The sequence below is a fragment of the Falco naumanni genome, chromosome 3, assembly GCF_017639655.2.
Source record: "Falco naumanni isolate bFalNau1 chromosome 3, bFalNau1.pat, whole genome shotgun sequence".
Lineage (NCBI taxonomy): Eukaryota > Metazoa > Chordata > Aves > Falconiformes > Falconidae > Falco > Falco naumanni.
In genome coordinates this window covers 1,477,378-1,491,049 of record NC_054056.1, presented here as the reverse complement: position 1 = coordinate 1,491,049, position 13,672 = coordinate 1,477,378, and the positions used below count along the sequence as shown (strand labels likewise).

Below are 13,672 nucleotides of genomic sequence, written 5' to 3'. Positions count from 1 at the left end.
TCAACTGCACATAACATGAGGTACAGCCGATATTCTGCTACAGAAAAAAAAGCATTTTACTGAGTAATCTGCACCTAAAGACAGAAATACTAAGAGCACCAAAACCTGAATGGTGTTACTTCCACCTCCTAGAGAACAACATGGGAACCGTGCATTACACTGTTACTGAACCAGTAAGAACTACTAACATGGATGGAAATTAACAGCCCTAACATTTGGTGGCTGATAGCACATCACTACATTAGCAAAGTTTTCAACCTTCCATCTGCAGCTGACACTCTAATGGAGACCCCCACCTGAAAACATTTTTTAATGATTCTGTCCTACCTCAAGAGTTATTTCCTTCAAGAGTCTGACTAAGAACTCAGGATGCAAGCTGATGCTGAGGATGATTCCACCATCTTTTTGCTGGCAGGTGCAAGCTTGCCAGACACCAGAAACTCTTGGGCTGGAACTGTGCAATCGCAATCAGTACACCGCTGCCCAGCCCAAACGCAGCATTATGCAGCTACAAGGCTCCCAGTTCAGGGCTGCCTCGCATGGGGCTTGCTACCAGCAAAAAGCAGGGAGCATCGCTTTCCACCTGCTAGGTACCTTCCACCTGTCTTACAGGTCTGGAGAGCCAGCGTACGCACATGCAGAAGGGTGTTTCTTATCAGACTGTAGAGGCATCCAGCCAACAGAAGCGTTCAAACAACTGCTTGACAACACAATTGTGCTCTAGGTACACGCGACAGTGAAAAGTTTCACCAAGGACTTCTGCAGAAGAAAAACGGAAGTAAAATTTTGAAGTTTAATACATAATGAGACTAAAAACTACAGAGGCAACAATTTCCAGGAGCTGGGCAGATAAGAGGGCAGGGGCACTGCAAATGCATCATGCACATATGCTGTTAAAGTCCTTCCTTGCAGGGCTGCTGAAGAGTCACACACTGCCAGCACAAAAACACAATCCAGGAAATATATGAGCCCCTGAGATAGCAATTAGCAGATACTAGTGGCTAGAAAATACGGTAAGAAAGCAGGATAACTGTGTTACAGAAATCTTCATGCAACGCAGTAAGCTTCAATATGGTAAGTGGCCAGCAATCCACCCCAGCCCATCTGGGCTTTGCAAGGCAGTAACTCTCATCCCATGAAAGAATTTCAGTGCCTCACCCCTTTTCTTTCCCCTTCCTGAAAAAAAAAAAATAAAAAAAAATCAATCACAGCTATTTCAACTGTAGATCTCTCTCTGAAATGCATCGTAACGATTTTATCAGACTGAAATGAAGAAATGGTACGATAACGCCTTTAAATTATTAGGAAGACCCACTGCAGCAGGTAAAGGGATGGGAAACTAGCTGCAGATGCACATTTTATAAAATGTTCAACCACTGGAAAAGGAGACAAAACCCCATGACAGAGAACAATATTCTGCTCCTTTCTGCTCAGCAACAGTTTTACCAGCAGCGTCTCTATATGATGTTTTGAAGTAATTTAACTTTTAATGTCATCTTGATTTTTATAAAATGTATTACTAGCAAAAAACTCTGTAAGATGTTTGAGACGTGCATTTTTCTATAGAAGTACGAGACAACTGGGGAATTCATGATATACAATTTTAATAAAACACATGTCACCTCAAGCACCACATTTTCACTGACATCAGCACAGATCAAGGACTGTTAGTTATGGCCGATACAACACAAGGAGTCCGGACCAGGGCTTCCCGGCTGCCACACATGTGTAATTAAACACACAGCAGTGCACAAGAGCCAGCAGACGTTCTCTGAACACAGGAGGGAAAGGTAGAAAGGAAGATCAAACTCTACACAAATGATTACCTTTACATTTACAGAATTTTTCTTCTGTTTGGTAGCCTGCCAGAGAGAAGGTGAAATGTCAAAACGGTGGGGTTGAAGTACAGCAATACCGGCCTGAAATCAAGCAAAGCTCCTTAATCATCTGGATAGTCAGGCACCGGAGTAGATTGCCGAGGAAAGTCTGAATCACCATCATTGGAAATCTTTAAGAACAGCTTAGACAGACTTCTAGGAAACACTACCTCGAGTTAATCCTTCAAGGTCACTCCTAGAAACACTGAAACAACCAAGACTTTCTTCATAAGCATATACCTGATCACACAACCGCTGCAGTAATTTGCTGGACTGTAGCATCTTTTTTTAAAATTTGCCAGAACAAGACACACACACACACCCCCAAAAAAAAAAAAAAAAAAAAAAAAAGGCAAACACACTCAGTGTATAGAGAGCAGCAGCCTCCAGGCTGCAGGAACGTTCGCTCAACTTATTTTTAGAAAGTGGAATTGGTGCGACTTCCTCCTCAGTCCACATCAGACTGCATCAGCTCTTCTGCCTGATCGCTGCGCCTTCGCTTAAATAACGCTCCGTGTACATACAGCAGAAATTTCTCTTACTTTACGTGCACCACACGGGCAGGAAAGGCCACGCTCCGGCACAAGAGGGGAGCCACAAAGAGCTGCAAAGAGGTGGGGGCCTCTTTGCAGCAGTAACAGCAGCGAGCACGTTCAATCCGAGCTTGGGGAGCCAACCTCACCCTAACGCAGTCACCTCTGCAGACCAGCCGGTTTCAGGGCATAAAGCAGCACGGTGTGGACGGTGTTTTGTGCTGCTAGGAGCCAGAGCCAAGTCCAGGTTCTTGCCTCAGAGAAGTGCTGCTCGTCCCTGTCTCCCCCCACGACGTGTGTGCAGCCCATCCCGGCTTCCCGAGGGCTCTGCTTGCTGGCTGCTGGCAGCAGGGGACACGGGGAGGGCAGGCAGCCTCTGGCAAGCGGCCCAGCTGGACACGCATCCCACGGATGCTTCAAACGCAGGCAGGCGGAGAGGGCTCAGCGTGGTGGGAGGAGGCAGGGGCTTACCCGGCACAGGGAAGGGAAAGAGAGGCCCAGGAGCAGGGGCTAAGGTGCAGCCGTGGCACGCAGGGAGGTCAGGCGGACAAAGGCCGGCAGCGGGCTGCAGGCACCGCAGCACCGCCTCTTCCAGGCGGGCGGGCGGGCGGCAGGAGGGCGATGCTGAACCGCATCCCGAGGGACTGTGGCTTGCTCGGTGTAGAAGCAACGCTGGGCTTTTCACCCTGCACAGAGCTCTGCCAATGCTAAACTGAAAGAAACAGCACAAGCATCCTCCAGCTCCGCCACCACCCCCCTCCCCAACACAAATTCCTTGCTGGAAAGCAACAGCTTTTCCACCACCACCCCCCTCCCCTTCCCCCGCAGGACCTTGCCCTGGAGCCAAATATCAGCAGTACCCCAGGGAGCTCAGAAGGGCGCACCTATCCCCTACAAGCCCAAGCAAACCACAGCAGATGTAGCTCCAGCAACATGTGAATCAAACTTGTTCCCTCACCACCACATCCAGGAGAAGGGACCTGACATAGTGTCCGCTGCAACACGGGAAGGGCCAGGAGGGAGGAGGAACTGTGTTTCTCAATGGGCAAAGATGGAGCTTCACAAATTTCCACTGGCATCTACTCCTACGGTTTCCATTGCTAAAAACACAACTGAGACACTGAGAGGTTTCTGGACTGTTCACACTGTGTCCGTCTGGAAGACATAAGAGCTAATTGAAGTTGGTTAACTTGGAGCACTTGGCTGGGAGGAGGTAGCTCCAAAAGGAGATAGGCTTCTGTCTGGTGCCAACACCATTCTATTTACAACACGTACAAAATAACTTGTGAGCAAGAAATGGAGAGAGCTGTACATATGTCAGCAGCACAAGCTTGTCCCAGGGGAAAAAAAAAAGGATCCTGCACTGAACTCTCACATCAACTCCTTCACGTCGGTAATCACCATATCGACTCATGTCTGCTCTCGTTCCCTTATCTCAAATGACCAGTTACCAACCAGAGAGTGGAGCTGCAAGGGTGACTTACTGCTGCTGACAAAGTCAGATCTCAAGAAGACAAGTGCTGGTAGACTCCTCTACAGCAGCTTAAGACATCACTCTGTCCATCTGGCCTGTTGGACGAGGCTGCCATGCAATCAGCAGAGGCAGCAAAATGGACATTCATCTTTCCCTTCAGTTCACAGACAATTTCTTGAACTTTTGCTCAGGATGAGTCTGCATAAAACCATGAGACTATGCACAGCAGGAGAGGAGGCACAGACGCAAATTCTGCTTAAATCCCTGCTACAGTGGCAGAAACATTTGATAGGTGTCTGAGCGAACCCTGCAGAATTGCAATACTGTACATCACGGTGTCTAAATCTGCTAGAGGATGTCTGTCAGAAAACTTCATAAAAGAGTCAAGTACTATTCTGGTTTTTTAAAGAAAATTTAATGCAGACGGAGATCTCTGGGCATTAAAGTTTTCAGTACCAGCCAGGCTGCAGCGATGTCCCTATACCAAACTGTCCTGCTTGGTGAGAGCTCACAATTGAAGCTACTTCTGCAATTTCCTATTAATGGAAACTGCTATGCAGGACAATCAGCAAAGAGCACAGCTTTGCAGACTAGAGGTGGTGTTGATCTCCAGTGCTCAGGTGCTCTCACCAGATACTGGTCTGACACCACCGTCTCAGGCCACTAGATACGGATGAGTCTTTTGCTCTAAACCCAGTGAGACCTGGTGATACAGATGGAAGATTTCACGTGCTTCCTCTCAGACATGCACTATCACTTTAAACACTAAGCAAGCATTCTATAAAAGTTTCCACAATTAGACACTTAAGCTTGGTAAGAAAGGAATTTTTCACAAATGCATCTGAAAAAAACCCACAACAAATAAAAGGCATTTTCCTTTAGGACTAGACCCTGTCATCCTGCAAATAAAGCGGGATGAAACATTGTTCATATCACACAGCCTGGAGAGCACACGCTACACCAGGGCATACTGCTGGGGTGAAGGAGGGAGTCAAGAGTTATAGTTCCATTACACTGAAGTTTAGTTCTGGGGATTATTTTTACCTTGACCTATTCCTGAATTATATAAAATATACACATATGCAGGAGATTAACCACCTTGCAAAAGAAGCTGGCAGCCAGAGCTGCTGCTCTGTCCTGAATGTATCTTGCTTCATGTCTCATGGACCCCTCCTGGACATCTTGCTAGGAAACTTTTCAAACATAAATGAACAAGTAAGTGACTCAAAATCTGCTTGTCTCATCACAAACTGAATTTCAGTTGCAGCGAAGAAAACGAAAAGGAAAAAAAACAGGGGGCTAGATGCAAACATTATGGCTTTAAGAGACCCAAACATGCCAAGCTTTAACTTACACCAGCTTGGAGCCCACACTGCTAGCACGCTACTCCCGGTTTTGCAAATAGGAGTTCACTGAGCACGCCAAGTCCTTTGCCACAAATGCATGGTTCAACATGCAAATATGCAAACATCTGATCTGCATCCTTTTTCACATAACAGTTACTTAGACATACCCAAAACGGGGTCACTTGGGCCAACTTATTACAACTGCTCCACAGAAGCTCAACTAACAGAGTCCTACCATGCCCAGCCTGACCACAGAGCTTTAAGGAAAGTGTGGATCAACAACAGCGTCCAGAGAGGGGCAGAGATCAGCTGTGCAGACAACAAGCCCATGCAAAATGGCAAAGAAACAGAGTCTAATCAGCTCAGGAAGAGGGAAAAAAAAAATAGTCTTCAAATACTTCAAATTTTGCTACAGAGATGTAGGGAGTAGAGTGTTCTCCACGTGCCCTGGAGATCAGAGAAGCAGGAACAGGCTTAAAGTGCAAGACAAAGATTTTAGATTAAACACCACAAAAACCTCTTTAATGGTGAAGAGGCCCAAGTGTCAGCATACATCATCTGCATAGGATGTGAAGTTGCCAGCAGGAAGAGCTTCAAAAGGAGAAACATTACTCAGGAAGGGTTTCAATGTACACCTGACCTTACCCCACGGTTGGGAAACAAGGACAGCATCTCTGGAACTCCTCTCTAGGCACACTGTGTCTGAGGCTATCAAACAGTTTCAGAGATTCCTTTAAATTACATTTATGGCATAGACACAATCCACTCTACTCTGAAACACAACTACTTAACGAATAATATATCACGATTTATACCCTAGCAGCATCTTTCATTTAAAGACACCAAACTTTGTAGCAAAATTCACCAGCTTTCTAGAGATGTGACTTCAAGAATTAAAATATTACTAACATTTTAGACACAGGAAAACCAGAGGGCACAGGGTCACAACTTGCAGGATATGCCACTTGTGCTCCTGTTCTAAGCTCTGCATTTGCTTTAATTAGCTGAATATCTGATTTATTTAATACCAACTATTTGACCAAAAAGCAGATCATCAAGATGTAGATTTATTGTTTCCTAAGATGTAAACACTGATACAGGAAGACTGAGGGTCAGTGTATCTCTCTCAAATAAAACACACTTTCACCTTTAATAAAGTAAATACTTTAAATATCACAGAAATACCTGTACTTCCCTCTTGCCCACTGCAAAGGGCTCCCCTACTTCTGTCTGCATTTTCATACCATCTACCGGGCAGATCCTGAACTACCCAATCGCACAGCGCAGGCCCTGCGGGGCTCAGCCCACCGCACTTTGTCCTGAGCTGAGCCCCCCATGAGACGAGTTTTATCCCCAGGGCCAAGCCACAAGCCGGTGCCTGATACAAAGCGCAAGGGAGGTATGAAACCACCATCCCGCACTCCAAACGTTTGCAGCAAGCACATGGGGACACCACAGCCCAGCCAGCAGAAGGGTGAGGGTAAGGAAAGAGGAAGGCAGGGAGGAAGAGGAGGAGGAGAGGTGGCTGTCCCCCTGCCCGCAGCCTCGGGACAGCCTGCTGCACGCCATCGCGCAGGCAATCGAACCGAGCTGGGAGAGTATTTTTGCCCGATATTACTGGCTGCCGGAGAGGAGCTACCACATGGCTGTTCTCAGCCACTCACTGCACAGTGTTTACTATAAACAACAGTAAACCCAAACAGAGCCAAAAATCAAAGCTGGGTACCCTGGAGCTGGGTCTCCGCGTCCTGAACGCACGGAAGTAATTAGTTTACTATTTAGCTGCTGATCCTAAAGCAGCATCCCAGGCCAAAGGGAGCCAAGTTGCTCAGTGCATCCAGAACTCAGGCTGCCTGTTTAATTTGGTGTCTCTGCCTTTAGTCGTCAAGATTCCAAACTGCTGCCACGGTTTTACACAGGAGCTTCAAAGAGCCTCCGGATTAAACCTGAACGACGCGCAGCAGGAGCCTGCCTGACACTGTTTATTTTTAAACACTTCAGAGTGCACGGAAAGCGCAGCCCTCGTCTTACCCCCGCTCTGTCAAGCGCGGGGCTCGGGGGGGTGGGGTGCGGGGGCTGTGGAGGGGGCGCGGATGTTTCCCCAGGGACGGCGGTTACGGGGTTTCTCCGCCCGGTGCCCGGGACCACCCCGACCCCCGGGGGGCAGGGGCCGGCGGCAGGTCCTGCTCAGCGCGCCGCGGTCCCGCTCCGCGACGCGCCGTGCCCCACCGGAGGGGACCGCGAGCCCCCGAGGGGGAGGAGGGCACAGCCCTCCCCGGGCTCTGCCCGCGGCCACCCCCCGGGCACCCCCCGACCGCCGTCCCCAGGCCCGCACAGCGCGCTGGGGCCCCGCAGGCTCGGCCGCTCCGCCGAACTCGCCCCGAGGCCTCCGGGTGAAGCCGGTGACGGCGGCCCGCGGCAGGCGGCAGAGCTGCTGCGCCCCGGCCCCCCCCCCCCCCCGCGCCGCGGGGCCGTCCCGGCCGGGCCCTGCCGGGGACACCTGGAAGAACAACAAAGCCCCTCGGGGCGGCTCCGCCGGGAGCTGCGCCCCGGCTGGGACGAGGCAGGCGGCCCAGGGCAGGCGCGGGAGGCCGGCGCAGACCCCCGGGGCCTCTGCCCCGTGACCGGCGGGGGGCCGGCGGGAGGCCCCCGGGCCGGGCGGGCCCTGACGGGCGCCAACAGGTGCCGGCGGTGACAGGCCGCCCCGGCCCGCACCCGCCGCGGCCCGGCCCCGCGGGTGAGGCGGCGGCCGGGCCGCGCTGACAGGCGGGATCCGCGCCGGGCCGGGCCTGCCGCGCTGCCGCCGCGGGGCCTGCGGGCCCGACCCCCGCCCGGCCCCCGGCAGCGCCTCGCCGGGCCGCGGCGCCCCGTGCCGCCCCCCGCCGCCCCCCTCACCTGCGCGGCCGCCGAGCGCTGGGGCTGCTCAGTCCCTCGCCGCCGCCATGTTTCCGATGCGCAGGGAAGGCGGGGAGCGGGGGAGGGAGCGGACAGACCCGGCCCGGCCCGGCCCGGCCCCGCGCCGCCCCCTGCCGCCGGGACGGCGCCGCCGCGCCGCGCTCGGGGGAGCTCGGGAGGGCCCGGCCCGGCCCGGCCCGCTTCAGCCTTCACGAACTGCCCCGCGCGTCGCTGAGCGCTGCGGGCGGCGCCGCGCCGTGTCCGCTCGGGCCGGGCCTCCCGCAGGGCCAGGCCGCTGCCCTCAGCCCGCACCCCGGGCACGGGGCAGCCCCCCACTGTGAGCCCACGCACGGCGTATGGGCAGACCCACGCCATGGTCCCACAGCCTGGGGACAGGCTCCGCTGTGCCCACTCGGGACACCCTGGGCACGGGGCAGCCCCCCACTGTGAGCCCAGCCTGGGTGTGGCCCCCCAGTGCCCACCCGGACCCTCTGGGTACCGGGCAGCCGTGTCCATCCATGCGTGGGCCTGCCCCAAGCCCTGCCGGGGACCGCAGGGCCAGGCTGGACCCCAACGCGCATCCAGCCAGGGGGACAGGCAACCCCTAGTACCCCCTTTCCTCCCACCCTCGGCAGCACGTTGCCCGCCGCCCACCCTGCAGCCCTCTCCCAGACACACGTCAGTGCCCCCCTGTCCCTCCGGACACAGTGAGTCCCCTTTGACTCCCAGCTAACAGGATACCACTGGTGTCTCACCACCCTCATGGCCCCATCCGCAGCTTGCGCCCAGGGACCCCTGTGCAAGGGACCCCAGGAGCACCCATGGGCCTCAGTGACCTCTCCCGACCAGAGACAGACCTCCCTGGGGACCTCCTCCGCCCTGTAGAGCAACCAGAGCCCACCCACGGTACCCCAAAACAGCCCCCAGCACCCCTCAGCAAGGGAACTCCCCAGTAACAAGCGACAGGACAAGGGGAAACGGGCTCAGGCTGCGCCGGGGGGGTCAGATCGGGTGTTGGGAAACATTTCTTCACCGAGGGGGCGGCCAGGCACTGGCACAGGCTGCCCAGGGAGCTGGGGGGGTCACCGTCCCCGGGGGTGGTGAAAAGCCACGTAGATGCGGTGCTTGGGGACATGGGTCAGTGGTGGGCTCGGCAGTGCTGGGGTAACAGTTGGCCTCGACGATCTTTTCCAGTGTAACCGATTATTTGACACATGGCTACTGCAAGGGCCACCATTGCCCCCATGACCCCCATCAGTGCTGCTTTCCCCCCCATCCCTCTGAGCCCCGTGCACCAGCACACATGCAGCTGCCTCGCCAGCACTCTGCATTAGCAGAACCCACCGCCTGCTCACCCCAAGCCCCCACCCAAGGCAGTCATCTCCCACCCTTGCCAGCCAGGCCATGGCATTCCCAGTGCCAGCTCCCAACTGGGGATGCCGTTTCCCATGTGTTCCACACACACACTCCGGCTGCGGGGCTGGTCATGCCAAAGGCTCCGCTTCCACTGTAAGGTACCACAGCTCAGCAAGCTGTTCCTCTCAAACAGCAACCACATCACGCTGCAGCTGGACACAGAGCGTGAGATCACATCCTCTCCCTGCTTGCTGGATTGCCTGGAGAAAAAACAAAAATTACTGGGTTCTGGAGATCAGTTGTCGTCTTCTAAGCTGCTCGTGCAAATGGACCTGAAGGGCCCCTGCTAGGTAACGGTGACTTTTCACGACCAAGATATCTCACTGGGACAATGGAGACATCCCTTTGGTGTGACTCACAGACGTATGTGACAAGTCTTCTCAGGGAGAAAGCACCTGAACACTTTCCAAAGTGTGTGCAGTGACACGGCCAGCATCTGAGTCTCTCCCTGAATGATTTCTTGTTCTGGGGGATTACACGGAAACTTGTGCACTTTAGGGCGAAGTTGAAGCGAAAGACCAGAAGGAGCCACCCCTGGTGCAGACAGGGCTTGGCTGAGTTTGGGAAAGGTCATGCCTGAGAAGGCTCTGCCAAGTGTGGGACTTCCTGCCGCAAGGGGCTTTGTCGTATGCGATGGAGGGAAGGTAAAGCTGTGACTGGTGTCTACTGCCCGCTGCCAAAGCCACAGCACCTCCCGGGCAGGAACCCGTGCTGGTGCTGGGCAGAGGCACAGGGTGAAACAAGGGCTCTGGTGGTGCAATGGGAGAAGGGACCTTCCCCCCACTGCCCATGGGGCAACCCCTCAGGAAGGTCTGAAACCCCCTCAGCCATTCCTGTGCTCTTCCCTTCTCCTTCAGGGAAGCTAATGCCATCTCCGGCGCTGGGCTAGAGGCTGCAGGAGCAGTATCTGGCTATGCACTCAGTCCCCGTTACCTTAGGGTAGTCAATACAAAATTATTCTCTTTTTCTAGTGAAGTCAGGTTAGTCATACATCTGTAACTCTGTTAATGACTGTGCCCTTGAAGGAGAGCTGCAAGCCTGATAAGGGGAAACATCCCACCCCAGGAGGTGCCAACAGCCAGTTAATTGCAGCAAAGACAAGAAGTCAGCAGAATGAGACAAACTAGGAGAAAGATAAATCTGGCAGGGGGAGATCACAACCACCCGCCCCAGAAACCTACCTCCCCAAAAGGGGGTAGACATGAAGCACGTGCACTAATTATGCATACAGCAGGCAGGGCTAATTTAAGTGTGACTAACCAATGGCAAAGAAGATGGTAATTACCGACCAGAAGTGTAAATTTAGGTGGGTTTTTTTTAGTCATGTAACAGGATAGATACGGTGTGATTTTTGTGTGTAGGTGGGCTTGCTTTGTAGAATACCAGGTAGTCCTCAGGTTTGTGCAAATCTGTAACAAAGAAATACCTTAACTCGGCGTGTCAGGGGGCTCTCGCACACTGGGTGAGCGATCCCGCTCTGCTTTGAGGGACAACAGGAGGATTCCCAAGGAACAGAAATCTGCTGAAGGTGATAGATGACACAGTGTAGGTGCTAACACTGTCCTGGTTCAGACGCTGCAAGACTATGCAAGGCCTAAGATCCTGCCCAAAGCCAGATGAGCTTCTGCCTGGCTGGTAGCTCACTTCTGGGATCCAGCAACTAGTCTGCAGCTCTCTGACTCCTTTTGCAGGAAAAAAAAAAAAAAAAAAAAAGGGATCAGTACTCTCAGAGCAAAATCCAACCTCTATTTGCCTGCTTCTCCCCATGAAAAAGGGAGACGTACTTCATGAAACAGGGTGGGATTTCTAAGGTCTGGGGAGAAAACTCTTCGAGACAGAGCTGTTCCAGAACTGCTGTGCAGAGATTTCTCATGTCTTTTTTTGAATGGTGGTACTGACCACTGCTGAAGACAAGCACTGGCCTGAAAAAACTCTTGTTCCTAAAATATCCACATGGAGGGGATGACCAGCTGGAAACACTGGTGAGGGCTTTTGTTTCAATATGTGGATTAGTTACGGTGGGATGCAGAGGTAGGTTTCCCTCCATAGCAGGGCTTCATGATGCTGCCTGTCAGCATGGCATCTGAGCACCTTCCCTATAAATTCAGAAGTATTATCAATGCTTCTCATGGGTTTCATCAACTCTGGTATTTCCTCATTTCCACAGTAAACAAGGATTTCATGAATGGAATAAATGTGCAAGAGCTAAGAGCTGCAAGATGGGGACAGGAGAGAAATTTCCTCATTGACTTTAATTTGGAGTTAGTAGCTAGCTGAGTTCAGAAGGGTTTACATATGACATCCATATGAGCACCACAGGAATTCAGTTTGATTAATATTACAATGGAAACAAGCCGCAGAAACGGTTTGCCATTTATTATGAAGTGTTGCCAAAAAAGCTTAAGCACATTTGCAGTCTGGTTTGGGCCAGATCTTGGAGAGTGCCAGCACGATAAACGACTGAGAGCTAACAGCTACAAAAGGGTACTGATCCCCTGATGCATGTGGTGTCAGACACACCGGAGCAGGACCTTCAGAAGGAGAGGGTGGAGGTGAATATAAGCCAATGTGACTGGGAAGAAAACCTCCTGCTGTCTGCACTTCCCCCCTCCCCCTTCCTCCCTCGTTACTGCCTCTCAGCAATCTGGGGCCAAACTTCCTTCTAGGCTGGTTCCCACTATTTACAATGTTCCCATTATACCATTGACTGTTTTTTGCCAGAAACTGATCCCGAATCTGGCATGGATGATATAAATATAGACCATGATCTGCTAGAAAAAAACCCTAATGTCTCATGGTCTGTGACCTTCTTATCCTGAATCTGATATTTAATAAAAAGGTGAATAACAGGGCACAGGGATGGAATCAGAGGAGGATGATCTAAAGGAACATGTGCTCACAGTAATTCTGGGTCTCTCATTGACAGGCTTTTTGACCTGACCTCTCCCTTGGAGAGGGGAGGTGGGAATCCCTCCCCATGACTTGAAAAGGCAGGAGAAAGGTTATTTGCAGGGTTTAGAGTCCTGACAAGCAGCAGATCACCTCAAGGACCTCCCATATGTTCCCCTTCCCAAAGGAGTCTCTTATTGAGACCAGCTGTTGAATTTACCTGGGGTGTGCCTTCCCAAAAGGGTCCATCTTTGTTCTGAAGGCTTCACAGGCTGGAAAATCACCCTTGTTTTTACAAGCAAGCTCCGTTGATAGTGGGAAATTGTCCAGCTTCATGTCCCAAATGCTTGAGGCAGCTCTGCATTTCCCTGCCAGATTGCAGTGGTCCTTCACAAGAAGGCTGCACACTGTAAAGCCCTGCAGACCCCCTCCCCTTTCAATCTCCTTCTGAGGCAACAAATTTTCCCATTGTAACACATTTCTCTTTCTCCTTTTTCTGATGGCTCTTTTCAACGTTTTCTATCTTTTCCACATCCACCGTGGACACCAAGCCTGGGTACAAAGTGCCAAGGTGTCACTTTCTGTTATTCTAATACCAAACTAGCCAGTCCGTAACTGTCTGATTTCAGGCTCTCACGATAGCTCGATACCAGCACCCTGCCTGTCTCAGCAGTTGACTGGTATTTCAGAAGCCTGCTATATACCTCCATCAACTCTTTAAGGGTGCTTCTGTTTCAGTTATCCAGGCCTAGGTTTAAAAAAGAAGTATATTTTTAATATTTATTTAAATTTCTTGGCTAATAGCAGTCTTGCAGCCTGAAGTATTACAGAAAAATGATCCTGTTTCTCTGCAAAAAGCAGAGCATCAGAAGTTATTGAATACCTGATTTGTTACCGTTGTTCAAATAAATTTCCCTACGTCTATTAATAGAATCAAATGGATTTGAATTTCCTTTGTTCCTAGCTTATTCCAAACATTTCCTACTGTTGCTCTTTAGTCCCGCCAGCCATGAATACTTCTCCTAATAGCTTGTTTCTTCTCTTCGTACCCTTCACAAATTACTGCACGTCTTAATACAAGCTGCCCTCTCTTCCTCCCATAGGGATTCACAACTCAGGATTCACAACTCAGGAGCCCTCTTTGATCCACCTGTCGGAAGGAAGCGCCATTCCCAGGACAAAGTGAGCTGCTGCCGATGGGTCATTAGCGCTGGCACTGCGGCTGGTGGCTGGTGGCCAGGC

At 51.8% G+C, this 13,672-nt stretch overlaps 1 protein-coding gene across 7 annotated transcripts in view; it reads right to left on the bottom strand.

Moving 5' to 3' along the window:
- The window catches only part of SCMH1 (Scm polycomb group protein homolog 1), a 71,342-nt gene extending 63,106 nt beyond the window's left edge, over positions 1–8,236 (bottom strand). For 6 of the 7 annotated variants that reach the window (XR_005826869.1, XM_040586699.1, XM_040586701.1 and 3 more), the window contains exon 1: positions 8,126–8,236. The gene's annotated coding sequence lies outside the window, so the exon portion shown is untranslated. The remainder of the gene's footprint in view (positions 1–8,125) is intronic. The other variant, XM_040586700.1, reaches the window with a different exon arrangement.
- Positions 8,237–13,672: the final 5,436 nt, after the last annotated feature.